This window comes from Lissotriton helveticus, chromosome 7, assembly GCF_964261635.1.
Source record: "Lissotriton helveticus chromosome 7, aLisHel1.1, whole genome shotgun sequence".
In the NCBI taxonomy this organism is placed as follows: domain Eukaryota; kingdom Metazoa; phylum Chordata; class Amphibia; order Caudata; family Salamandridae; genus Lissotriton; species Lissotriton helveticus.
This window is the reverse complement of record NC_136068.1, coordinates 192,052,696-192,079,801: the sequence shown is the minus strand read 5'-3', so window position 1 is coordinate 192,079,801 and position 27,106 is coordinate 192,052,696. Positions and strand designations below refer to the sequence as shown.

Genomic DNA, 27,106 nt, shown 5'->3' with positions numbered 1-27,106 from the left:
GACTTCGATCCCGCCTCCTCTCTTTCCTGGCTTCTCATTGGTTCCTGTGCGTGCTACTTACTTTTTCTCCATTTCTGTTGGCTGTGTCATATTTTCCTGCATTTACCAGTGCTTGTTCCTCATCTGCTTCTCTTGTCAGTTTCCCGTCGCCGACATACTATTAACATCCGCTTTGGTGGAACTATTTTTGTCATAAAGTTTTGCCTCTTTTCTCTTTGTACTCTTGCATTTTATTTATTTAACAATTTATCACCAGGGAGATTGTTATTTGCATAGAATCACAGGATGTTGCTGCCGCTGAGACTCGAACCGAGATCCCCAGCTCTGATGTCAGCAGCTCTGACCGCTAGGCCACATCCTCTCCACTCTCGTGTTATTTGATAGGGAGCTATTTCCTTCCTCCGAGTGATGATTGATAAAAACAGTACTTTATTCATCACATAGGTGAAACTGATGCATTACCAATGCTTGTTTTAATGGTTTTCCGATCCCGCAAGACTGCACAGGAGCAATTCCAGACCTTTGTGCTTCGTAGAAACTCTTGCATGAGCAGAGGTAGTATTGCTAGCTCCCATGAGAGTCCAGGGGATTGCGGAAACTCCCCCCAAAAGGTGCAGGAGATCAGGGTACCCCGGTACTGCTCTTTTATACCTTATATTTTTTAATTTTTGGACATGAGGACCGAGTTCAGTGGCGGCCGAAACTAACAAAGGGTGGTGAACAGGTGTCGGGAACCTGGCGGCAGGGGAAGCGGGTTAATAATAATAATGAAAAAAACGTACCTGATGGAGCCGGCCACCTCCCGCGTTGCGTCTTTCCTCCCAGCCAATCCCTGTGCTGTAGAGCTGAACGGGGATTGGCGTGAGCGGGAATGAAAGACGCTCCGCTCAGGCCTGGAGTCTATGGGGTTTCCCTAGTCCAGCTGCTCAATGCAGCTGGGATGGAGAAAACTTAAGTGTGCATGTGTGTGTTGGTCGGCCTGAGACGGTTGGCCAAACACACATGGGCACTTAGGGAGTACACACGCACTCCTCCAACCCCTCCCATGCCCCACCCCTCCATTCTCAAGCTGGCTCAGAGCCGACAAACATAATAAACAAACTATTCTAGATCATTGTTTTATTTTTTGTTTGCTGGCGCTGCGCTAGGCAGTGGGCCGCGGCCGCCACTGACCGAGTTAGAAATTGTGTGCATTGGGGGACTGTTGCAAGAGTCATGCTAATCCAACCATCCAGATATACAAATATTTTTAACCTTCATTTCTCGAAAAATACGGAACGGATTTACACCAATTCACAAAAAGCACTCTTTCTGGCTCAAGATCTAGCTTTCTGGCAAATTTGTTTTAATTCCGTTCAGCTGTTTGGGATGTAGCTCTGTTCAAATGTCCCTATAGAAATTGCATCGAAAAACTGCATTGTGAGACCCCTTTTTAGGTCTCGCCTACGCAGCGCGAATGCGCTGCACAGGAGACCTTTAGCCATCGTTCAGCTCTTTTTCAAAGCACATACTCGTGCTTGTGGCGGCATACACCTTGTGGGAGCGTGCAGGGGTGCACCACAAGCACGAGTATGTGCTTTGAAAAAGAGCAGACTGCACGCGCACGCACCACTCCCGGGCCAGCAAACACATGATTGCTGTGCCAGCAGTGTGTTTTCCTTTTCACTCGTGCACAGCTTTTGTTTTACTTTAAATAAAGCACTAAAACTAATCACATGCCTTTGGCGTTGATAACTTTCAAAAGCTCTCGCAGCGCCCAATTCGCAGGTATGTAACTTTTTAGATTACATAACGCTTGAACTTTAGCAAAACGCAAAACTTTATTTTTGGGTGTGACTTCTTGCATTCTAGGTGCTGTCACTTTATCAAACAACAATGCTTTTCTAAAATAGATGCTTTATTGCATGCCACAACGCTTTAACTTTAACAAATTGCAGCTCTTCCTTTTCCTCCATACACACACCTACCAAAAACTCTAATACCGGTGAACGCACAAGAAGCTTGACAAGGTGTGTTTTTGTTGCAGTTTTATAAAACGCTTACTCGACCCTAAGGTATTAGAGCACTTTAAAGGAAATCTAATTACATTACACAAGTGCGGTAGGCATGGCAAGATCTAGCCCAGAATTACGGAATCTTAAACCGACGCCGAAACTAGAACCCGATTTCTTAGTTCCAAAGTCGGCAGCTCTGGTTTTTATGCCACCTTCTTTCCCTATATACTATCCAATATTCTATATATAAATATAATGCGGTGGTAATTACATATTAAGATTACTAAAGCTGGATGTGTTACTTAAACGGGCGCTCCATTGCTCAAGAGTGGCAATGTAATCAAGGTTGTCAGCCTGGCTGGTGAAATTGGTTAGTCGGGCTTTTTGCAAGCTCTTTATCGAACATGGCCGCTACCGTAACTCAAGACCTCAGATTACTTACAAATACTCTCACTCTGGCAGTTTCATAGCAACAGATCACGCCCACTACCGGGTTCGACCAGCACCTGTCAGATGTCAACAGGATGCAGCGAATGGGAGACTGGAGATGCCGAGAGTGAGACCCTTGATTCACAAGTACCGCTGATTATGAACGGTCTCTGCTGCTGCGCGCTTTTAGGTCCTGCAGTGCTTCTCTCATTTCTGCCCATCTGATATGTTAACGCTGTTTGTATGTAGTATGTCGTATATTATTTCCAACGCCCCCCTCTGGCACTATTTGCTGTTCTCGCTTCTGAAGTGTGCTTTGTGCTGCTGGATGGTAGCAGCAATGCTGAATATTTAACGGTTGGTTATCAGTTCCTTCCTTAGATCAGCTGCTCATCCTGAAAAATAATTTAATGACCGAGCAGTTAAGCTCTTGCCTGGTAGATGCATCACTAATGCACCAATTACAATGTGTACACCACTAGGATAATCGTTTAATTTACTTTGCTTCCAGTGGTATTAAGACGTTCTTTTTGGTAATAAGTCACGTGGGTCTGCAGTCGAATTGTTTCACTTAGAAGCTTGACCTGTTTGGGGTGTCTAGGATAGGTGCGAAGTCAGTGGGGTTGGTGGCAGTTATGCACGTTTAAAGCAAGGGCATCTGTGGCACTCTATATGGCAGAAACAATCTGACAGGATTTTGGCATCTCAAGAAAAATGATTACAAATGTACATACAATTATGCGATAGGAGTAGGGTGAATGGTAAGAATGTAATGAGAAGGAACAATCACATAGATTCATCAAAGTGCCATTCTGCGAATTTCAAATAGCGAAAAATAGCGAATCGCTATTTGAAAATCGCAGAATGGCATTCATGAAGAAAAGCGATAGAAAAAAGCGAATCGCAATCGGCCGCAATTACCGATTGCGATTGTGCTACAATCGCTTAAATTTCGCAGAATCGCCCGTTTCCCATGTTGAAATTGCGATTTCGCAATTAGCTAAATCGCAATTTGCGATATCGCTAACTGCGAGATCGCAAAAACGGGAAGTCGCATTTTGAGCCCATTGATGACATCACAACCAGAAAGTAGGCTTTTCCCTCCCACAAACAGATCACTGAGCCAGCCAGTGGAAGCAGCATTGTGAAGAGCTCAACTACAGTGATTTTGCAGCACCCCAGCAGGACACATACCACCAACATGTCCCAGGAAACAGCAGGGAGCAGTGGCCAAGGCAGGAAGAGAAAAATAAAGTTCTCAGAACAAGAACTTGAGTACCTCATAGAGGGGGTCTGCAATGACCATGGACGCCTCTTCGGCAAAGATAGAGGCAGACAAGCGCCGGATCTGGCTGCGCATCCGCGCGAAAGTAAATGCAGTCGGGGTGACCCAGCAGTCAATCGACGACTTAAAGAAGCGCTGGTACGACCTGAGAGGTCGTGCAAAAGAGCGCATTGCGGAGAGGCTTGGAGAGCGAGTTGCCACCAGCGGAGGGGATCCAATTGCAACACCCAACACTCCATTGGAGGACCGTGTCGAGGACACCCTCACACCAGAAGCCTGCGTCGGTGTAACTCAGTTGGACTCGTCCCGACCCAGCAAACAATCACAAGGTAAGTGCCATGCGACTGCGACCCCGTCCCCTAACAATGCCCATGAGTCCTGTGCTAGCAATATGACATCCCCAGTAATGCAGGCCATGCACACCTGAAATGCCCCAATGCATTGTGGTAGTTGTAGTGTAATCATAATTCCCCAGATAGCCAAACACAGCCAGACCTGGATAAAAATCAAAGTAATTCCAAAAGCCAGTCAGGGAAAGCAAGCCTGCATGCATGTAGCAACATCTCATGTGCAAGATACATATCATTAATCATGCACCCTTTCACATCACAGGTGCTGCCGACCAACCCAGCACTGACAGCGAGGCCCTGCATATCGAGGAGTTACCGGAGGACACTGAGGGTGAGGGCCAATCTGACCAACAACCAGGTCCATCCCAGCCACCTGCAGTGATTCCACCACCACCACCCCGTGTGGACAGGGCCACCCCTGTAGCCACAGGTGTCCAGCCACTGCCCCAACAGACACCCACGGCAGTTGTACAGGCCACACTACCAGCGGCTAGGAGGCAGACGAGGCGCACAGCCGGAGCAAGATCCCAGTCCAGCGGCCTGAGGCACCAGCAGCGTCAAGCCTCAACAGGCACGGGCAGGGCACTCCATCTACCTGATCCTGGCCTGGCCATTGAACGCCGCATGCTGGCGGTACACCAAACACAGGCACGTCACCTGGCAGAGATAAATCTTCAGCTGCAGAAGACTGCCAACAATGTCGGACAGATGACCGCAGCTGTCCGTGAAAATAGTCAGCTGCTGGTAGCCCAGCAGGACATGACCCGCCGCCGCCACCGCCAACTACTGGCCCGCCTGTCGGCCTACACCAGGTCAAACCACGTAGTAGGCAATGCTACATCGCAACTATCCCGCAGATCATTTGCCATGCAGGGGCAAATGGTACAGTGTTGCCTGGATGTGGCTAGGTGACTTGAACAGCTGACAGCAGCAGTGCTCAGCATGCAGCCCACTGCCCATGGTGAACCAGGGGGGGGGTGACGATGTCAGTGAGGTTGCGTCCACCAACAGCAGTATGTCCTTGCCGCCGGTGCCTGAACGCCGCCGCAGCAGCAGGCCCACAGCAGGATCACGGGCCAATACCATCCCTCAGGACCCTGAGAGACGACTCGGTGCATCTGTACGTAGGCGCCAGTGATACCTTGAACACTGTCTGTAGGGCCATGCTGGACACCTAAGCAAGCCCTCTACCCCTGCATGGGGAGGTATGAAGCAATACTGTCCTCATGTGACACCAAGGAAATCAAAGGCCACATTATTGTGCATTAACAATAAACATGTATGGTCTCAGTTAACTCCAACTCATGTCATTATTACATTTGTCATGCATGAGTGCAGTGTTGTGTGAGGGGAATGGGTGCACTAGAAACAGTTAATAGTGATGTGGTTGCGGCGCCTGTGTCCTTCAGCAGGATTTTCCCCACGTGCATGACGCACATGTGGAGGTGGGCGGTTGTCCCCTTACGACTCACTGCCAGATATCTCCACTGGTATCCTGCGCTTGGTAGCAATGTTGTGGAGTATTGCACACACGGCCACGATGCGGCAGCAGACCTCAGGCGTGTATTTGATGGCCCCACCAGTCTTGTGAAGTATGTGGAAACGGCTCTTCAAAAGCCCAAATGTCCTCTCAATGCAATTTCTTGTGCGTATGTGTGCAGCATTGTAACGCCGTTGCTGTGGTGTGGCAGGGTTGAGGTACACGGAGACCGTAGGCGCTGTCACCTGAAGGAAAGAAGCACAGGGGGAGTGCCTGTTCTGCGCAGATACATGATCACAGTGTACTATTTGGGGGCATGTGTGCTTACCTAGTAGGTGTCCTTTGCCAAAGTCTCCTCTGGCCAGTCGTGTGTGCATGCCGCTGTGCCGGAATATGAAGGAGTCATGTGTGCTCCCCAGATATTGTGCCACTATGTCCGTGATGATTGTTTTGGCATTGCACACCATCTGGATATTGAGGGAGTGGTAGGACTTGCGGTTGCGGTACATGTATTCCGTTTGTGCTGGTGGGCAGATGTGGATGTGGGTACAGTCGATGCATCCTATTACATGTGGGAATTGCGCGATGTTGTAGAACTGAAGCTTGGTGTCATTCAAGTCCTGTTGGGTGGTCGGGAATGAGATATAGTGGTGTAGCCGAGTCAGCATTGCCTCCAGGAAACTCTTTAGGCAGCGGGACATGGTGGGCTGGGATATCCCCCCTGCAACAGCGACTATCCCCTGGAAGCTTCCGGAGGCCAGTAGGTGCAGGCTGCACAAGACCTGGACATGGGTGGGCACGGCATTGGTCCTCCTTGTTGTGTGCTGCATCAGGGGGTCTAGGTCCCGGATCAGCTTGATGATCATTGCCCCATTCAGGCGGTACTTAGAGTAAATTTGCTCATCAGTTTGGCCCAGAAGTGTGACCCGCTGGCGGAATATTCACTCCTGGATCCTGCGTCTGTTCCCTGCTGCTCGCTGTAGCCTTCGCCGCCTGACCACCATGTAGAGTCCTGGCATTGTGAGAGTCCTCATGCTCCAGCTGCGTATCCTTAAGTGTGTTTGGTCAGGTCTGCACCTGTTGGTAATTTGTTAAAGTTTTTTTTTTCTTTAATGGTTACCACCTGGTTTGGGTTCTCCTTAAATTGCGCGTCGCTAATAGCGATTTTCGGGTTTTTCGCAATTTGCAATTTTTCTTGAATAGCGATAGCGATTTTTTTGCAATTTTGCAACTCAATTAGCAGAATCCATGGTTTCTCACAATTTCCGATTCGCTAATGGCCTTCTCCTGGATTCTGCCAATTACTTTGCGAAATTGCAATTTTTCATTTGCGAATTCGCAATTTGTGAGTTTTCACTATCATGAATTGCTTTTCTTCAATTTGTGATCGCAATTGCTGATTCGCAGCGATTGCGATCGCAATTTGGCTTCATGAATCTGGCTGAATGAGAGGTGGGTAGAGTCAGTGTTTTAAATGGGCTGGTACTGCTTCAGGTTTCTAGTTTATTTTATTTTGCTCGACTAATTAAAGCCATTGCAAATTATGTAAAACAGCAGAATTAGATATAGTTTCAACGATTTTTAAAATATTGTTATAAATTCATATCACATATAGCAAGCAAAGGCATAGCCAATAGGCCTTGCCTTTGGGACCTTATACGTGTTCAACCATTCAACAGTTGAAGTTGTTGCACCAAAGATATTGCGCTGCATAACTAAATACTTATAAGGTCCCAAAAGTGAGACCTATTGGCTATGCCAATGCTTGTTTTCTTGATCCCCACTTGATGGAACACACAAAACTTTCATGGAAGGCACCTGAGGTGGATGAACGTTTTCGGGGAAAGATTGGTGAAAATTTGTCTACAAAGCTAAAGTTATAAGCAAACACAAAACGCTCTTCCTATCATAAATGTGTGCTATCTAGAACTACTCAGTGGCAACTTACAGTGTGTTTTTAATATAGATAGATACATAGATAGGCAGATAGATAGATAGATAGATAGATAGATAGATAGATAGATAGATAGATAGATGATAGATAGATAGATAGATAGATAATCTGTGTGTGTGTGTGTGTGTGTATTTTTTCCTATATGCGTCCTTGAATTTTTTATCCCTACAAAGCCTGTGAAAGATTGGACAAGGGCTCGACAAACCGTGTTGATAGACATTTTAATCGCTTGAATTTAAAAGAATCCAGTTAAATTTCGGAATATCATTATATACGTACTGTTAAAATGTATGCCAACCTTCCACAGTGATTTAAATACTAGACTGCATTATGTTGCACCATCGTTTTGATTAATTATGTCTGGAGGAACAACCGTTGTTGCGTAAATATATTTTTAGAACTTCAAGCACATTGACAGAAATCATTGCTTGCTAAATGAGATAATAGATATTTCTCTATATGTGTCATTCAGGCATGTGATTCATTTTTGAATACTCACTTTTTGTAAAATCCTAAATAAATATAACTATCAAAAGCAATGTTGAGTAACAATGACTAAGGTAGCATTCTTCTTTTACAAGTAACTTTTTGAAAGCACGCTATGGTCTGGGAACATTTTGAATTTGTAAGCACAATACAATACGTCACAAATATCTATGCATTACCTGATGGAAAATCCCTGATGGGAAATCTAGCTGGCTTCTTTCACAAATGTTTTTACTCGGGTCAGTTACAGAGCTTGAGATTTAAATGGGAGTACACTGGAAAATACTACCATATAAACACAAATACCAACTGTGGTCAATAGACCCCAATAACCAGTTGCACGATGCAATGTTCACCCAGGAGAACAACAAGTGTCCTAAAACGAATTTGGCAGCTACTAGATCCAGCAGAAACTTTTTGGAATCTTCCAACGGGTAGTTTCACTGGGGTTGTGAAAAGGCACCATCAGGTTTCAATCAATGCAGCTAAGAGAGCGTGGAGTCCACGCGCTCTAAAAACACACATTAACAGCAGGCCATCAAATACTAAACTCCACACAGTATCTGCAACAGGAACAAATCATAAACACAAGCCTAAGTTCACACTTCCTGTCCAATCCCAGCTGATAAGGAGCCACAGCTAGGTGAAGCGGCGGTACAGACTTCAAGGTCACAGTGAGCAAAGGCCAGAGGGAACTGAAGGGCACACTAGGCTAGAGAAATCACTATGACGGCCACTTGCAATATCGCAACATACAAATGTCGGACTCGACTGGTTTCAGGATCCCCGATTTACACAGTACACACACCAGGGAACAAATTCACCCTTTCTTTACATGCCTATTTATCCCACACGGCTCCTGCCTCCCGGGCTCCCCGATGTACATTTACCACCTTGTTGCGGTAGTTTTATTTCTGCAATGCTGTTTTATCAGGATTACATGCCTATGGATTCGACGCATGGTGCGGAATACTGTAAAAAAAATGTTACATGGATCCATCCATCCATTTATTCATTCATCCAGCTATCCGTCTATCCATCCATCCATCTCACTAAGTTGCTTACATTTATTTATTGATGTTTTCGTTCGTGCACTCAGTTTAAAATTGTCACCTCTCTCACAAGTTTCATATGTCTTGCGTTTTTACGCTTTGCCCGACGCGCGTCCTGATGGGACGGAAAGGCAGTTTCTCGGCGCTATATTACCACTTCGAAATGAAATAAGACCCGAACTAAACTGGATTTAATACTTTTAGGAACCACGGATGCCTCTTCATAAGCAATCTCTGGCCATTGCAGACGTTTTGACAAGCCTCATTTGTTGGTATATTAAATAAAAAAAAAGTTAAAGGCATTTTCCCACGCAGTTTAAGGGCGCTGAGTGGATTTAGGCACCGGCGTGTAACAATAAGGCAAAACGTTGAATTGACACCACAAAGTTATGGTATGAGTATTTTTATAGCGCTTACCACCTAGAATGAGACTCTGAGACGATTTATCAATGCACATAGATAGCAACTTTAGGATGGAGCGAAGCTGTCCGCTGGGACAGCACGCCAGGTGAATTGGCCACCTTGGCACACTATTTTCAATTAGTCCATTAACACGATCGCTACCCAAGACGTCGTGAACAAGTATAGCGCTTTTTGCCTTAAGACTCACACAACGCGCTTTGCAGCGCAGCGCCTTTTCCTGGAAGGGTTCTTTCGTGAGAGTTACTCGCGTCAACAAATATATGAGAAGGTGCGAACAAGCGCCCGAGCCCAGACCCAAGGCATCCAGAACAGACCCCTTGGCACGACAATGTCACTGCCTGCCCGTCTGCAACCAGAGGTACACAAACACAACTTGGCACACTGAGCACGAATATTAAACACGCCTGTGGGCAGACACAAAGCAGTGTGCGTCCTAACAAGAGTGCTTACCTGAGGGCACCAAAGACGACTGGCGGGCATGGTGGCTGCGAACTTCTGCTCGCTTGCCTGGCTCTGCTCGTGCTGTCTGTCGGTCTTAAAGGCACAGCACCGGTTTGTCCATGTATGGGAGAAGTGCCCCGTGTGTGACTGAAGTCTAGCTCAGAAGTACCTACGCAGTCCCAGTGCCCGCTCTCAGGCCGGAAACCTGCGGTGGAAAATGCGTCACTGTTTTTCTCCTCGGGGCATTCCTTGGTGTATCTAATTAGAGTGGTCACTAGAGGGCTAACATTTGTAAATTCGCCGTGCCACACGCTCTAAACACTATTCTGAGAGGGCTCCTGACACTGAATCACTAGTGAAATCAAATGATATCTCACATTTTATAACCAATGTCTCAACTTCTGACTTCACATAAGGCATCAGACCGTATCACTGATGACATCACATCATGCTGCCTATAAACACATTCAAGACCACAGGAACTGTCTATGCAGCGGGGAGGGCCACATTTTGCAAACGCCTTCAACAATTGAAGGGCAGGGGCCGGGGCGTAGGCAGCTTCAAGGGGGGTGGGGGGCTGTTGGGGGTGTTACACCTTCCCTATAAATGTCTTTTCTGATAAATAGTTGGCTACAGGTGCTTTCAGTCGTGTATTGTGAGAGGTCCCTCGGATTTCACAAGGGATTTTTACATACACACGGACAAAAACGTGCACACACTGTCTCCCTCTCTGTCTTGAAAGTCCTCAAAAATTTTGGGAGCCTCATTTATGAGGCCCTACAGGCACTTTTGCGGTGCCGGAAAAGTCTCTTTTTTGATGTTCGGGTGGCGCAATGTTCCACTGGGATATTTAGAAGGCCGCGTAAAGCCACGTTACGTGGATTTTTATGGCCTCATAAATATGTTCCCCTTTCACGCAGAAAACGGTGTGAATTTGGCATTCCATGGGTGTTGCTGGGGGCGTTCCCAGCAACATCCATGGCTTTTTGACACTGCCCTAGATTTACGAAAAATCGTAAGTCTGAGGCAGCGCCAAAAACGTACGGGGCATCGTAAGGGAGACACAACGAGGAGAAATATCTTTATTTATCCTCGTTTTCCTCTTTCTATGTGTGCTGCATTTTGCAGCACACATAGAAAGAGGAAAAAAGCCTCTTGTGATTGTTTTTGTGCAGGAAGGTTTTCCTTCCTGCACAAAAATAATCATCCCCGAAAAGCAGGCACCCTTGCACCATGGTGCAAAGGAGCCTGCATTGGCGCACAGCAGCCCATTGTGCACCGGCGCAGGGAAAAAGGACAGGAAGACATCCTATCTAACAGATACAGTGCATTCCTGCCCTTTTCTTTTGCCGTAGGGCACCGCAGCAGCAAAGCCTTCTGCGCTGCCCTACGGCACAAAACCCATAAGAGGCCTGGGTACTTTACATAATATTGTGTTTTCTCTTTTAGCACTCCTACCAATCCTCATTCCTCTCTCTTTCCACTGCCCCTTAGGCCCCTCTCATGCACCCTGATTGTCGTATCATGTATTTAAACATTATACTACAGCCTGATTGTCAGAAAATCTGAAGCTCACACCCACCCTTATCCCCCTGTGTAATGGACTAGAAAATATATATTATGTGGCATGTTGATACCATTAACAGGACCAAAAGCAGCACCAAAGTCAGTACCAGACACCTGAAAACCATCTCACCCACGACTATTCTTCTGGATACACTTTGTTTGAGCCATCATTAAAGGAAAAATTGATGATGGCTCAACATACTTCACAAGTCCTATTTATACTCACGTACTGCAACTTCCGACAACTTTAACCGGATCAGTACATCAGCTTAAACCATATGATTCCAGGATCCCTGAACTCCAATTTTTGGAGGGCAAATTTAAATTAAAATGTGCCCTAAAGTTTCACAGTTTAAAAAAAAAAAAAAAAACTTTATTGAGTTGTTCTTGTTTTTTTGCTAATACCATGCTCCAGGAGCCACTATATACAATCATTGATCAAAAGTAATGTTGAGATGTATAAGCAACATTTACAGTTACTTCATTTAACAATGTAACCAAAAGCAAACAGAACACACAACCAGCTGCGATCGAGACAGGATGAAATTATAGCTTTGCAAAATAGTCCAGTCCCTGGATATTGTTTCGGCTAAACGTTTGCACAGGTTTACCATAACCATCCTAAGTTTCCAATATTTTTTGCCACTTTTTGCTAATAAAAGAGCAGACTGGACCTGGTACCAAAGGTCAAGTACCCTAGGAAAATGAAGGGAAACCCACATAGGGAAACCCACGCAGAAAAAATTCAAAGTCCACACTATGATGGTCTATTTAAAAATTGGGAATCATTACAGAAGGAACAAAGGCAATTCATTAGTCAATTTAAATCAGTATCAATAATAATCACAAATAAAGAGAAAAGTCCAAGTCTGGAAGCAACAAGAGGACTGACACAAAGTCTGCCATTCTGAAGAGACCAAGGAAAGGTCTGGCAAATATTCTAAACACAAAGTAAAAGAGCAGTTTGCCATAATGACATGCTCAACAGATGTCTCAGAAAGATTCTGGCATATATTAAAAAACAGCACATTCACAGCTGTAGAGAATCATGCCCTTTGCATGTTGTGAAGTGGTACCACGAGCTACGATAATAAAGAAACATTGACAGATACTAAACCAACATTGTACAAACTATGGGCCACATGCATCAAGCAATTTTGCTTTCGTAAACAGGTAGATTTTCAGAATCGGCCTGTTTGCGTGCGCAAAAAAGGCTTTTTCCATGTATCAAACCCTATTTTGATATTCAGTAACCTGTTATCGAATTGCAAAATGGGTTAGCTATTTGCTATTTGGAAGTGGCGTGTTTAGAGCGTTCCTTCCAAAACATTTGCAATTTACCACTAACTTCAAGTTCAAAAGCAATGGTAGTAATTCTGCCATGGCAATTACATTGGGGCAATCCAGCTATTAGTGGATTACTGTATTTGCAAGAAATCATCAGATTTTATATTGGTGTAATTCTCTAAATCAGCAGATCTGTCTCCCTGCTAAAACTCTTAAACAGGCCTCATTGATAAGCCTTACAAGAGACAATAGGGTGGTTGTGCCAGGAAGGTCACTGGCTGAGGCAGCCCATTCTAGCTTGAAAGGAGGGAAGGCTTTACCCTTACTTTGAATTGGCCTTAGGAAGGCCAAATTGCTCTTCTGGGAAGGCCTGGCCCACCTAACTCTTCATCTAGTGCTTGACCTGCCTACAAGACTAGCTCAATGGTTTAACACACCTGCTGTAAAACTTGGTGTATCCTGCAAGTAGCAGAAACAGGGTCCAACCATTTGAGCAGACCAATTCTCATGTCCGTCAGAGACCATTACATTTAAGAATAATGAGATTACAACTTTTTAAATGGACCATTCAGGTGCTTTAATGATGTGATTGAAGAATATCAGCTACAGGTTGTGTCCTAACGAATGGGACATGCTCTGACACAGACATCACTCTTTCATAAGACTTGATGATATTCATATCTAGTTCTACCCTCTTGTAGTACTGCGCGAGCATCTGTCATAATTCTCAGATTACAGAAGGGTACCCTTCCAGTACAAAACCTATGCTTAAAATCATGAATACCCTTGCACTGTGGTATAAGAGTGTGTGGGTTGGCAGAAGACAACCTAAAGTGAGCCAGCACTGGTTGAGAGTGCAGAATGCAGCACACTTAGAAAGAAGAAACTATAAGGAGAAATACAAATATTTCCCCTCTTTACCCCTCTGGTGGTGAGGAGTACAATTCTAAAGTATTTCCAGGTCTACCAGTGTTGGTAAGTATGGGAATGTATCAGACTGCATGGGTGGACTCGTGGGAACACTCATGCTCCACCCATGGCATGTCTTCCTGCCACAGAATAACGCAAGGCAGCGATTTGCGCTGCCTTGCGTTACTCTAGATTTAGCAAGCCATGCAGGACAACGCAAGGCGGCCTTGCGCGGCTTGGTGAATCTCATTTAAGCTTTTCATCGCCCATGCGTCCCCTTATGTGGCACAAGGTTGACGCAAAACCTTAATAAATATGTGCTAAAGTGTGCAGATGTTTCTAATTTCCAAGCTTCTCACAGCATCTGACATAGTCCTGGAGCACTGGGAGTTGCTAACACAAGAATGGACTGGGCAGCACTCATTACTAGACAGCACCACAGATGCTGCTCCGACACTGAGTAACATCAATGGTGCAGCACTATAGATGCAGCTTGCCTACTCACCCTCCATAAAGAAACTGTATACAGGTACCTTTCTTCACCTCTGAATATGTTCATCATGCAAAGTAAATAATCTGCACTGCATTGTGAAAAAACGTCAAAACCTTTATATAATTTTCATACCATAAGTGAAACTGCTCCTGATATAGGGACAGTAATAATGCTGCACAAGTCATTATAATGTAAGCATTAGTAAAATACATATTATACTTGTTAACTCTACCTTTTTAGGTCTGGCCTAATGACAGCTTTAGCTGTTTTGCTAGCCTAATATTTTCCACAAAAAATAGCATGCAAAAATACATACAAATATAGTGGTTCCCAATGATCACTCTTTCAACATTGTGTTGTTGAAAAGATATTCAAATTATGCTTCCTCCCACTACAGCACAGCATATAGATCAATGGACCAGCCCACTACAGTCATTGGATGCTTTCACTTTGAGTTACTGCATTTTGCCCTCGCACATACAAATATAGTGGTTCCCAATGATCACTCTTTCACCATTGTGTTGTTGAGATGTTACTCAAATTATGCTTCCTCCCACCACAGCACAGAATATAGATCAGTGGACCAGTCCACTCCAGCCATTGGATGCTTTCACGTTGAGTTACTGCATTTTGCCCTTGCACATACCTAGATAAAAAAATAGGGCCCTACAAACAGAATATTTTAGGTCAGTGATCGCTAGTCCCTATGTATGGATGGGTTTCATCAGCTGTCACCATAGCTCTCAAATTATTTATTGCAGTTTATTGCAATTCACAATGTTGATTCCTCACTATAAACCAGCTTTGGTATATTTATATATATCGTACAGAAAATTGAAAGAAATCCCTGGAGTATCTAGAATATATATGTAAATTTCAAGGTTGAAATCACAATTCTTCAGGTTTGTGACTGACATTTCAAGCACTTGTATCTGACTTGAAAGGGACCTCTGGTAACTACTGGTGGACCTGCAGCTTCAGGAATTAATTTTCCTGCTTTGTATTGGTCATCTACACCTGGGATCTGTCTCCTCCTGCTCCTTTTATCTAACACACACTCCTCCTGCTATCAGAGTGGATGCACACTGGGGCTTGTCAGTAAAATACAACGCAATACACACCCAAAAGTACTTATCTATAGGCACTTGTGCTTACCAATGAATGACAGTTCTTACATATGGAAATTTATTGAAATCTATCAGTTACTCTATTTTACAAACCAGATTTGGTAAATGCAACTGGTGCTCATGTAAAGTCCTCTGATACCTTTGGGTTAAGTTCGCGCTATATGAATCTGCAAAAAAAAAAAAAAAGAATCATGTGCAGAACAAGCACACATTTTTAAGATAGCAAATGTATGCATGCACATTTATTTGTTAAAGCCACACCTACTCAGCTTGGTGAAGGTCATTTAAAGCAGTTGCACCTAACCCGCAGTAATGACTTGTGGAACTGCTGCTACATGAACGAATTTCAATGCTTTTGAATTTCACTCAAGAGAGACCTCTAGTAATAACCTTTGGAACTGCAGGTTCATGAAAGTATTTAAGTGCTTTTATATCTGACATAAGGAATGCCTTGAGGCGCTGCAGCTCTGGGAAAGAATTTTTAAAATGTTACCAAAGGTTAAAGTAACTTTAGAGTTATGTGAATATGTCAGTGAGTACTTTAACGTTTGAACTGAAAAAAACACAGAACTTCACCAGTTATAGTCAGCAAAGCTAACTTCAGCTTGCACCCCACCATGATGTACTTATGTCCTCATACATATCATCACTCATGACATGTTCTACGACATCATTTATAACATGACTCATGACATCTCAAATTATATCAATGATGACATCACTGATGACATCATTCAATGAGTGTGCTAGTTTATTTTTTACCTTACATAGTGGCGGGTAAATACCATATTACGTTTCTACCAAATTTTGTACAGCCTGTGTCGAGCCAATGGGTGTAAGTGTTTACAAAACGCATGTGCTTCTAATCCATCATAGGTGTGTAGAGGTACTGAACATGTTATAAATCTGTGTATTGAAGAATAACTTTGTGTGCAGATGACAGTTGATGACTTGTGTTCAGGGTGTTCCACACGTTTTTTTGGTTCTGCATGAAAAGTTTCCAACAGGGCGAAAATTCTACATAGTAGACTAAGTATTGGAAGGATAGCAGAGTTATTTTACAGAATTGTTGTAGTATGGCCCTTTCTACATAACATCGAAGACTGTGTGCACAAGGCACTAACCCATGTACATATTCTTGTTTAGCTTAAAAAAATGAACTATCTATAAAGTTTTCACCACATCATTAAGCTGCAGGTAGTATGATCTTTAGCACTTTCCGAACCCGGTGATTGTAAGCGAGTAGTGTCTTTTATTAAAAGTATTGCATAGAGTGCATACTGTTCAGAAACTTTTTAAATACTCGGGAGCAGATTTACAAGCCCCTTGCGCCACGTTTATGCCGCTGTTGCGTCACGCAAGGCGGCGTAAACGTGGCGCATCCCTACGAGGCATTTACAACGTGATGCATCTATGGAGAGGCATCACGGTGTAAGGCCTTGCGCCACATGAAACCCGCGTCAGGTTTCATGTAGGCGTTCCGGTGCAGGGGGGGGCGTTCCGTCGCAGGAGCACCCCTGAAAAGTGACTCAGTGAAATCTACAAGATTTCACTGAGTTACTTTCCCAACGCTGATGCGTCAAAACCCTGCGCCTGCTTGAAGTAGGCGTAAGGCTTGACGCACCACGTTAAAGATAGGGCAAGCTGGAAAAGTGCTGGAGTTGCGTGCCGGACGCAACACAACTTCAGCACTGCGCCAACTTTACGCCCAAGATGCGACACGCATCTGTTCATTCCTGCGCCATGATGCGCCGCATTGTAAATGCGGCGCATCATGGGTGGCGCAAAAATGAACTTGCGTGCCGTATCTTTCCTGGCGCATCTCTGCCGATTTGCAGAGATGTGTCAGGCAACGTAAATCTGCCTCTCTGCGTGTATTGCTCATACGAGTTTCACCTTCTGCAAACTGTGAGCCTAATTAACAAAGGGCCTCCGCACTTGTGGCGGAGGCCTTGCAGTCGTGGCGGAGTGTCCAAACTCAGGGTGGAATCTCCGCATTGATTTCTTTTTTACACGGGGAGGGGTCAAACTTTGAAAAGTTTGAAGACCACTGCTTTACGGAGTTGTATCTGTGTTGGCCTTAATGATGCTTCATATTATTCTGAGATGTTTTATACTTTTTTTAGGCCTCCAATGCCATTCTAGTTTATTGAGTAATGTTCACAAAATAAGCTTGGAGGATGTTGTCAATTATGTCATTTGAGATGTCATCAGTGATGTCATAAAAGATGTCATATAAAATGTCATGAGTGATGTAATTTGTGAGGTCATAAGCAGTGCATGGTAGAGGTATAAGTAATAGTTAGCTGTGCTATCCACAACAGGTGAATATCTATGTATTTTGTAGGTCAAAATGTTTATGTCACTAAAATATTCACCTAACTATAATGCAACTTAAAGCTTTTGTTCTGTCAGTGAATTTTTAACCTTTTTTTAAAATCAAATACAGATCTTTGTATCACACCTAACTATAATGTTACTTTAACCTTTGTTTTTTTCAGTGAATTTCTAGTTTTTTTTAAAAGTAAAGTAATATTTTATTAACATACGTGAAGTCACTCTCCGGGGAATGTTCACAGGGCCTGTCCGCAAACCCTCCACAGGCAGACAACCCCACACTGCACATGGCCTTTGGCCTGCTGCCAAACCTCCAGCTGGCTGCCAACTCCACACTACGCACTGCCTTTGGTGTGCACAGGGTAGGGTTTGCCCTTGGGCCCGCAGACCCCATCCCCTGGGGCCAAAACATATACATGAAGAGACAGGGGTATGCAACCCCCTCTAAGAACCTTAATTGGCCCAGCGCACCCCCATAATACAGAGCCAAATATAACCCCACAGGAGAGTAGTGAGTCTAACACCCCTCTGTGAGCGTTAATAGGCCCCTGGGACCCCATCCTGCAGGGCCAAATACAATAAAAATGACAGTGGAGGGCTGTACTAACCCGAGCCCTAATAGGCCCTGGAGATTCCATCCATCCCCCTGGGCCAAACCAATAAAAGAGAAGAGGGGCATGTGACTCCCCTCCCCAAGCCTTCATAGGCCCCAGGGGCCCCATCCTCTAGGACCAAAGCCATTTAAAAAGGGAAGGGGCATGCAGCCCCCTCCCCAAGCATTTCTGGGTCCTGGGAACACCATCTCCATAAGCCAAATTTATTTTAAAAAAGGGGAGGGGAACATTCAGCCCCCTCTCTGAACCTTATTAGTCCCCAGGCTTCCCATCCCCCTGGGCTGAGTAATTAATAAAGGGAGGGGAATAGCTATCCCCTCCCTGAGCATAATTAGGCCCCAGGGAAGCCATCCCCAGGGGCCAAATATAATACTTAAAGGGAGGGGGAAGCGCGGGCCCCCTCCCCGAGCCTCATTAGGCCTTGGGGACCCTATCCCTCGGGTGTATTTATTTTAAATGGAAGGGCGACTGTGCGGCACCACCTCCCTGAGCCTCCTTAGGCTCTGGAGACTCCCAGCCCCCAAGGCCATATATATATTAAGAGGGGAGAGGTATGCATGGTCCCAGAGCCTATTATGACCCAAGTGACCCCATTCCCCGGGACCTGTCTTTATATTAAGTGGGTGCCTTGGTGCCCACCCAGAGCACCCACCATACACATGTTGGGCCCATGCAGGGACCCCCAGTGCCTTCACACCCCAGCAACCTCCCCGCTTGGTACGAGAGCTGGCACTGCCCCTGCCCTGAGGGAGCAGCTATTTAAGCTGTGCCCTCTGGGCGGGAGCAGTCTATTGGTCTGTTTCCCTGCATGCATCAGTGCAGGCAGGGAAACAGATCACAAGTCTGCTCACAGCTGGCTGGAGAATTTTGAAAACTCCAGCCCACTGGTAGCAGACTTTGTGTTTGCTCCTGTTTGGCAGGAGATTAAAAAATGCCGGTGCATGCAGGGAAACCACTGTGTCCCAGGGGTGGGCTCTCCGGGGCACAGATAGTTAGGTGGAACCGAGGATGGGGTTTCTAGGGCCATGAAAGGCTTAGGGAGGAGTGCTGTGCAGCCCCCTTTCTTTAAACTTAACTGACGGACCTCAGGGATGGGGTCCCCCGGGCCTTTTTAAGGCTTGGGAAGGGGGGACGTGCGGCCCTAAATGGTCTGGGGTGAGAGGCCCTATTCAGGCCCACCTGCTCATACACATGTAAATAATGGCAGCTGCCATTTTTATGTTGTTGCAATAACTTGGGATTCCTGCAGGATCGTAGCAAAATGTAACATTTATTTTTATTTGGTCCGTGGGTAGTCTCTCTGGCTCTCCCCCGATGGGGAGGGTGGGGGGCAGAGAGAGCTCCAGACAGGGGACTAAGGGTCCGAAGTCGAATCAGCAGAGGTAATACTCCTTCACAAACATGACAGATATCCCATCTGCCACATTACGATCCCCATAGGATAGAATGTAATCCCAATATGGCGACGGGCTATCCGTCACGTTTATGATGGAGCGTTCCCTTCCGCGACTTCTAAATCAGGCCCTAAGTTCCCAAGTCCTGTAATGGCTGCCAGCAACATTTTCCTCATGTTGCTGGCAGACAATCGGAGCACTCGCTTCCACTGGAACCTGACTCCCATGGAAGCGAGATGGCCAAAGGCAAAGAAAGCTCCCATGATCAATCAGAATGCTCTATCTTTTTATTGGAGCTCCCGCGAGACTCACAAGAGACTCTTGTTGACCCAATATTCCAGATATAGAAATATTTTAAAACCTTAATATTTCAAAAACTACTGAAACGGATTCATACCAAATCACAAAAAGCACAATCTTTCTCCCCAAATTTAGTATGATTCAGTTCAGCAGTTTTTGCTGTAGCACTTCATAAAGAAGTCTTTGGAAAATACGTGAGGATTTTGCATTATGGGACCCCCCCCCCTTTTCCGTGGTCCCCACTTGGCGGATCACCCTGAAACTTTCCATGCACAAACTAGGCAAAAAAACAGCACTTCATGGAGATTCATCAAACGGTGCCAAGGTTATTAGCAACGCAAATACGCATTTCATATGGATGAGTTGACCTAGCTATAACTAACCAGTAGCGACCACCACTTGGTAATTTATATATATGTATATGCACTATATATTCATTGAAAAAAAGGAAAGGTTAAAGTGCGTTATAGTTGGATATGGTAATAATATTTAATTTTACATAAAAAAAAGCCTTGAAAATTCCCTGAAAATAAGAAACGTTATAGTTAGGTTAAAATGTCAGCGGCAACGTAATGTTTTAAAATAAAAAAACACTGAAATTCACTAGTTACATCTATATCTAGTAATTATCACTCATGCCCTAAAGTAACTAACTTGCGCCGCCACCATGCACAGTATTGTCATCAATGATGTAATTTCAGATGTAGCAGTGATGTCATCACTGGTGTCAAAGAACATGTCATGAGTGATGTAATATGTTAGGTAACTAGTAAGCATGAGCGCTAAATCCGCTCCGATCGCGGATTTTGCGAATTTTCGGTAAATTCGCGATCCGCGAACTCTCGCGAATTTGCCGAAAATTCGCAATCGTCGAGCGGCGGATTCCGGGGGCAAAAGTTCAACCATTCCTGCTCTGTTGTAACTAATTTACGATGGCGCCGGCAAGCTGCCAGCGCCATATGATGGAGCGAGATAGAAAACAACATTTTGTTTAAACTCGCAAAGGTCACATTTCCATAACATGAATAATAATATTAATGATTTTTGATATATTTTGCTAATTCAATTTAGATTAAACTTTACACATGGGGGGACTAACATGTGTGCTCATAAACGTGCATAAGTGTTGCATCTTTTTGTTCGTGCAAAATAATAAAATAATTTGTTGTTTTCGTTTTTGTCATTATTAACTGCAGCAAACCTAAAAGAGGCATGTGCTTATTTTGCTTTCCTTGTCTATGTGATGTCATTTCTACTATTCTAGGTGCACATAAGTTTCATGGATTCATGAAGATTGGTAGATATAAACGCTGCTTTATTTGTTTGCATTTGCTAGGTAACATTAGACTAATTGGGAGGGTTAATTATTTAGTAAACCTAGGGTGGATACAGAATCAACATTATTTCTTACATTAATACTTTTCTTGTGTTTGTTTATTACTAGAAAGCATAAGTTGCCTGCTTTTGGGCCTAGTTTGCTCGAGTTTGCTAAAGCTGAATTTTACTTCTGCACAAGTCACGAGATGCCCATTCTGAAAAAGTGTTCGTCAAAGCTGCATTCACTAAGCAAACCTGACATGCTGTCATCATTTTGTCGGACGTGGCCAAGGTCGGAAATCGGTGATAAAGGACAATTTTGTCAGCTCTAACTTGGCACCCGCGGAAGTGAAATGAACACTGTGAGAACATTAATTTACAATTGTTGCAAACTAAGGAAGCTCCAAGTCACGTTTGGAAAAGACAATGGTCTTTAAGAAATGTGACCTAATGGAAGTTTTGAAATGTGGGTGACATGTCACTTGTCACTCTCAACCAATGGGACATCATGGATTTATGAAAACTTTCCTTCGTTTAGATCAGCTAGCATAGAAAGGTATAAAAAGTCATGCCCTCAGGGATGGGCTGGCTGCTGCTTTCTGACTTTCCGATGAGGGTGAAGTGCTGCTGGACTTTGCATGGAGCACGTAAGAATCCTCAAAGAACTTTACTTTATTTTCCATTTATTTAGCTTAGCTAGGGACTTAGGTTTTAGAATTGTTAAACTTTTAAATCCTTACTTAAACTTTGAATTTCTTACTTAAACTGTGTTTTTCTCATGAAACTTTTCAAACATGCTTACTTTAATGCTAATAAAATTACAATAATAAAATTACATTTTGAAATACCATAATTTAGTAAATAAAATCTTACTTTTGACAAACAAGCTGGTCTTGATTATTCAGAAGTGTAGGTTACTATTAGCTAGATCCCATTGCCAATGGTGGTCGTTTAAATAGTTAGGAATTGTTATAATGATAATATTCCTTCCGCAGATGTATAAAATTGTATATAATTTGTAAATAAGGTGTACATAAGTTTAATCTGACCACCTGATTCAGTAGGCCCAAATATGTCATGTTTATAAATGGGTCCATAAGTTAGTGTAGAATTTTGTTTATAGGTTATGAAGTTGGGTAGCGTTGTTTATGATATATTTTCTATAGGCCGCTGGATCAATTCTCTGGTAGCAGAAATTGATGGTTGCTAAGGGTAACCAAGGTAATATGTTGGTTGCTAAGGGTTACTAAAGTGTTATGGTATGGAAATAGGATCGATGTTTTAACACATGTTGAGTTTGTTTTTCGTGCTATCTGTAAGCTATACCGGTATAGATTGTGTGGCGAGAAATTAGTCACGCAAGTCATCTGTTCTGTTTGCAGTGATATCGCCGAGTATCACAAGTGGTATCGCCGTGTACCATAGTGTTGTCGCCGTGCAGCACAGTGTTAGGGCTAGGTGTGAATCTTGTAAAGTGAGGGTTTTCTAAGAAATTAGAGCAGCATGAGAATAGGGACAAAGCGCCTTCCATAAAACTCACTGTGATAAAAGTATTAGTTATATCCGAGCTTGAGTGAAGGGCAGAGTAACGTCGGTGCATGATTATCTATAAACAGGTTAGAGTCCTGTAAGGGTACATGTTTTATATCTATAAACAGGTTAGAGTCCTGTACGGATAACGTCGTTATTTTGCTAACGGTGCATGATTTCTATAAACAGGTGAGAGTCCTGTACGGATTTCATGTGTGTTTGAATTTAGGGAATTTTTCCGTGTGAAAGTGCGAATTTGATTTGTAATTTATGTTCAAGTGGAACTCTTAGAACTGTCACTTCGCGGTGCGTTCAGAGGAAAACGAGTTCATAATTTTACGTGTTAGAAGGGTGGGGTAAGAGTTACTCTACTGACAATTGAAAATTATCCTTAGTGTGAATAGCGCCGACTATTCCGAAGTGTGGATACTTGAATGTATGTAAACTATCCTAAATAGTGAAACAAACAGATGAGTCCTTATTGTCATTGTTTAAGAATTAATTTACACTGAAAAGTGTTCTTAAAATGGCGTTGTGAAAAGATTTTGTGAAGGAGGGGTAAGCGCTAGGAGTGAGAAACGAGAAACCGCAGCTGCTGTGTACGTCACAGAGTCGCGCTGGGATTGGGTGACCTACGTCACAAGCTATATTCTGATTGGCTCTTGAGTCTCTGACGACCTGTAAGCCGATTGGTCCTTCAGAAAAACTCCATTTTATTTGTTGAGCAGAAAAGTGACGTAGCTCAACTGTCATTGGTTTGTTGGTGTGTTTCGCGCACGGATTGGTTGCTTTACGGAACATCCCGGAAATATTTTACGAACGATTTTGTGAATTAGATTTAACTCTTAACAATGAGTTATCATTTTAAACATGTTGAGAAAAAGCCAACGTTATTTCAGAAGTTTAAAAATTTGTTTTCACCTGACAAGAAAATCGAAACGCGAGGTGGTAAATTACTTCATAAGTATAAAACACCTGCAGCGTACATGGAAGGTGAATATGGATATCATACTGTTTTATGGTTTGATAACTGGAAACGCTATACAAAGAACGACGGTGTTTTAACTTGGCCTGATGATGGTTCATTTAATGTAAAAGTTTTGAGAAATTTACGAGAGAAAATGAATGCTCTTATTCCAAAACCGAGACCAACTCAATTTGAAGCTTTAGTTGAGTGGGAAGATGAGATGTATCAGTTACAAAGAGAAGCTAGTGGAATTAAAAGACCTTCTAAAACTCCAGCTTGGAGAAGAGATACTCATGAAGACAGGTTGAGAATGTGGAGACAGGGAAACATGAGTGAAGGATTGTATTTAATTCAGGAAATGGTAATGGGTACTCCTGCTGGAAATTCTTTAGAAAGTGAATCTGAAGATGCAGTTATGGAAGAAATATACACTACAGCTAGAAAGAATCAACCTTTGAGACCTCCTAGATCATGGTCTACTCCGGTGGTTTCTACAGAAACTTCACCTAGTGCACCTCCAATTAATGAAACTCCAAAACTTTATCCAAATAATTGTGAAATTATCGAAACTCCAAGAAGACCAGAATTTGATAATGCTCGAAATGAAGGTAGACATTTTGCAATGACTCCAAGAGCAAGAGAAGCTCCAAAAGACTATGCAAGAGAAACAAGAAATATTGAGACAGCTGATTCTGCTGAATATTTAAAATCTAAGGAAGAATTAATTAGACGAATGACAAAAAGCATGGAAGCTGTGACAGTTCCAGTAACGATTGGTCCTGTTCAGCCTGTATTTGACCAAAGAGAATCAAATAAAACAGGGTTAACTATTCCTTTAAATGCAGAAATTCAAAAGGTTGCTGAAAAATTTTACTCAGACATATCTGAAATAAACTCTTCGAGATCGAGAATGCCAGATTTAACCTTTAATGAGGATTTATCTCCAAAAACACCAATGGGTGCTATTTCAGATGTAGGGAGTCCTGAAGTTAGGGTAACCACACCGAAACTTGATGTGGCTAAATTAAAAGCAAATATTGAAGAATTAATAATTGGAACAATTGGTCCAGATAGTTTGAATTATTATCGAGATGATGAACTACTGTTCATTTGTAAAAGTATTCAGTGGAAAACTAAAAATAAATATGATCAGTTAGAGGAACTAGCAGCAGAACTTGAAATTGATGTGAGTAAACAAAAGAATTTTGCAAAGCATTACAGACTAGACTTTTCAGAAAGTGATATTGAGAATTTGAACTCAATGGGAAGAATACTACATATAAAAGATTTAATTGTCTACATCAAAAAGCTGGGAGAACTCAATAAGTGGAGAGTGAAATGGACGAAAAAGAAGGAAGATGAAAGATTGGAAAAATTGTCAAAACAATTTCCAATGAGAGAGATTGCAGGTGGAGGATATGTTCATGTCCCTTGGTCAAGACAGGACATACTGCTATTCACAAATGACTTTCCAAAATTGAGGGAGAAACCAGTAGAGTGGTATAGACAAGTGGATAGGTTTATCAAAGTGTCAAAAGTTCTGTGGATTGATTTAGATGGATTTTTCGACATTGTCGTACCATCAGATCTTTGGACAGAATGTAAAATATCAATAAGTTGGCCAAAAACAGAACCTGAGCGTATTAAAGAAACAGGTGCTCCAAATCCTCTTGTAATGGATTTTTACGAAAAAGTGATCGTTTGGATGAAAAACAAAATTCCACCCAAAGAGGTTGATTGGGTTAAAATAGAAAGGACAAATCAGGAAACAAAAGAATCAGTTCATTCTTTTTATGAGAGGTTACTGTTAATTTTTAAACAATACAGTGGCTATGAAAAATTGGATGAAAAGGATATGAGTCATTTTATCTATAGATTCGTTTATGGACTAAAACCTGAAATTGCAGATATGATCAGGAATAGCATTGTAGGATGGCAATCACTTTCTGTGGATGATATTCTGAGAAAAGCTAAATATTGCAGTGATGAGTTAGAGGTGAGACAAAAGAAGCTCAAGGAGAAAGCCATGTGGGCTCAGGTAAAAGTGGCTGAGCAACAAATTGCCAGCATGGGTAATAAGAACACAAATTTTGTTCAAACTGGAAATACGAACCAAATACAAGGAAAACTTAAAGGTAATATTTTTCCAAGAAAATTTAGCCCAAAGATTGAGGAAATGAAACAAAGATTACCTTGTTTTAATTGTGGCGAATACGGACATTGGAGAGACGAGTGTCCTAAACCTCCTAAAAACTTAAAGAATCCCTTATTAAATCCACAGATGCAGAATGGTGTTGACCTGCAGCAACAGCTACAGATGCAACAGGGGTTAAACGAGTTAAACATTCAGCGACAGCAACAGCAACAGCAACAGGTGAATAACTGTCAGGATCAATTACCACAACCACCATTTCCGAATTGTGGGGGAGTTCAAAAATATAATTCAAGTGTGGGATTTCAGGGAAATGAACAGGTAATAAAACCACAAAAACAGCAAAAGCAACAAAGGGTGCAAATGCAAAATGCTTCACAACAATTTTTGTTAACAGAAAGCCAAGACAGTGATTCAGACGATTATTACTGACGGTGCCCGAGAGAGGAGGAAGAGTGTGTTGTTGGAGCCACTCTTGAGGTTGACCAGTCTGGTCCATTTATAAACGGGAAAGTTAACGATATAGACATCACTTTTCTAGTGGACACTGGTGCTACCCGTTCTACTGTTAGATCAGTGGAAATTGAAAACCTACCTCTCTCTGGGGATACCATCCAAGTCGTTGGAGTAAGCAATCAACAAATTAAAACTGATTTAACTGATCCAGTTCCAGTTGAAATTGGAAATTATAGAGACAAACACAGATTCGTGGTTTGTAATAGTAGTCCAGTAAATTTACTAGGAAGAGACATTCTGTGTAAAATGAATTGCAGAATATATTGTTCTCCTGATGGAGTTGAGTTACAAACAATGGAGGAAGATGGTTTATACAGAATGACAATGATGATGATGGAAGCAGAAGAAACAAAATTGTTTCCTGCATTTGAAAAGAAAGATTTGCCTGAAGAACTCAAGGAAGCAGTGAAATCTGATATATGGGATTTTACTGGGAATGAGATGGGTCTGATGAAAAACGTAGATCCAGTAAAAATTACATTGAAACAGGGAATAGAATTTCCTAATATTCCACAGTATAAAATGAAAGCAGAAACAATTGAAGGTATTACACCTATAATTGAAAAATTAATCAAACAAGGTGTATTAAAAGAAATGGAGAGTAGTCCTTGTAATTCACCAATTATGGGAGTTAAAAAGTCAAATGGAGCATTTAGGATCGTACAAGATTTAAGAAAGGTTAATCAAATAGTTGTTCCATGTT

At 42.9% G+C, this 27,106-nt stretch overlaps 1 protein-coding gene across 1 annotated transcript in view; it reads right to left on the bottom strand.

Annotated features, from left to right (window-relative positions):
- Nucleotides 1-9,945, bottom strand: part of KCNS1 (potassium voltage-gated channel modifier subfamily S member 1) — a 236,972-nt gene extending 227,027 nt beyond the window's left edge. The window contains exon 1 of the mRNA XM_078650462.1: nt 9,904-9,945. The gene's annotated coding sequence lies outside the window, so the exon portion shown is untranslated. The remainder of the gene's footprint in view (nt 1-9,903) is intronic.
- Nucleotides 9,946-27,106: the final 17,161 nt, after the last annotated feature.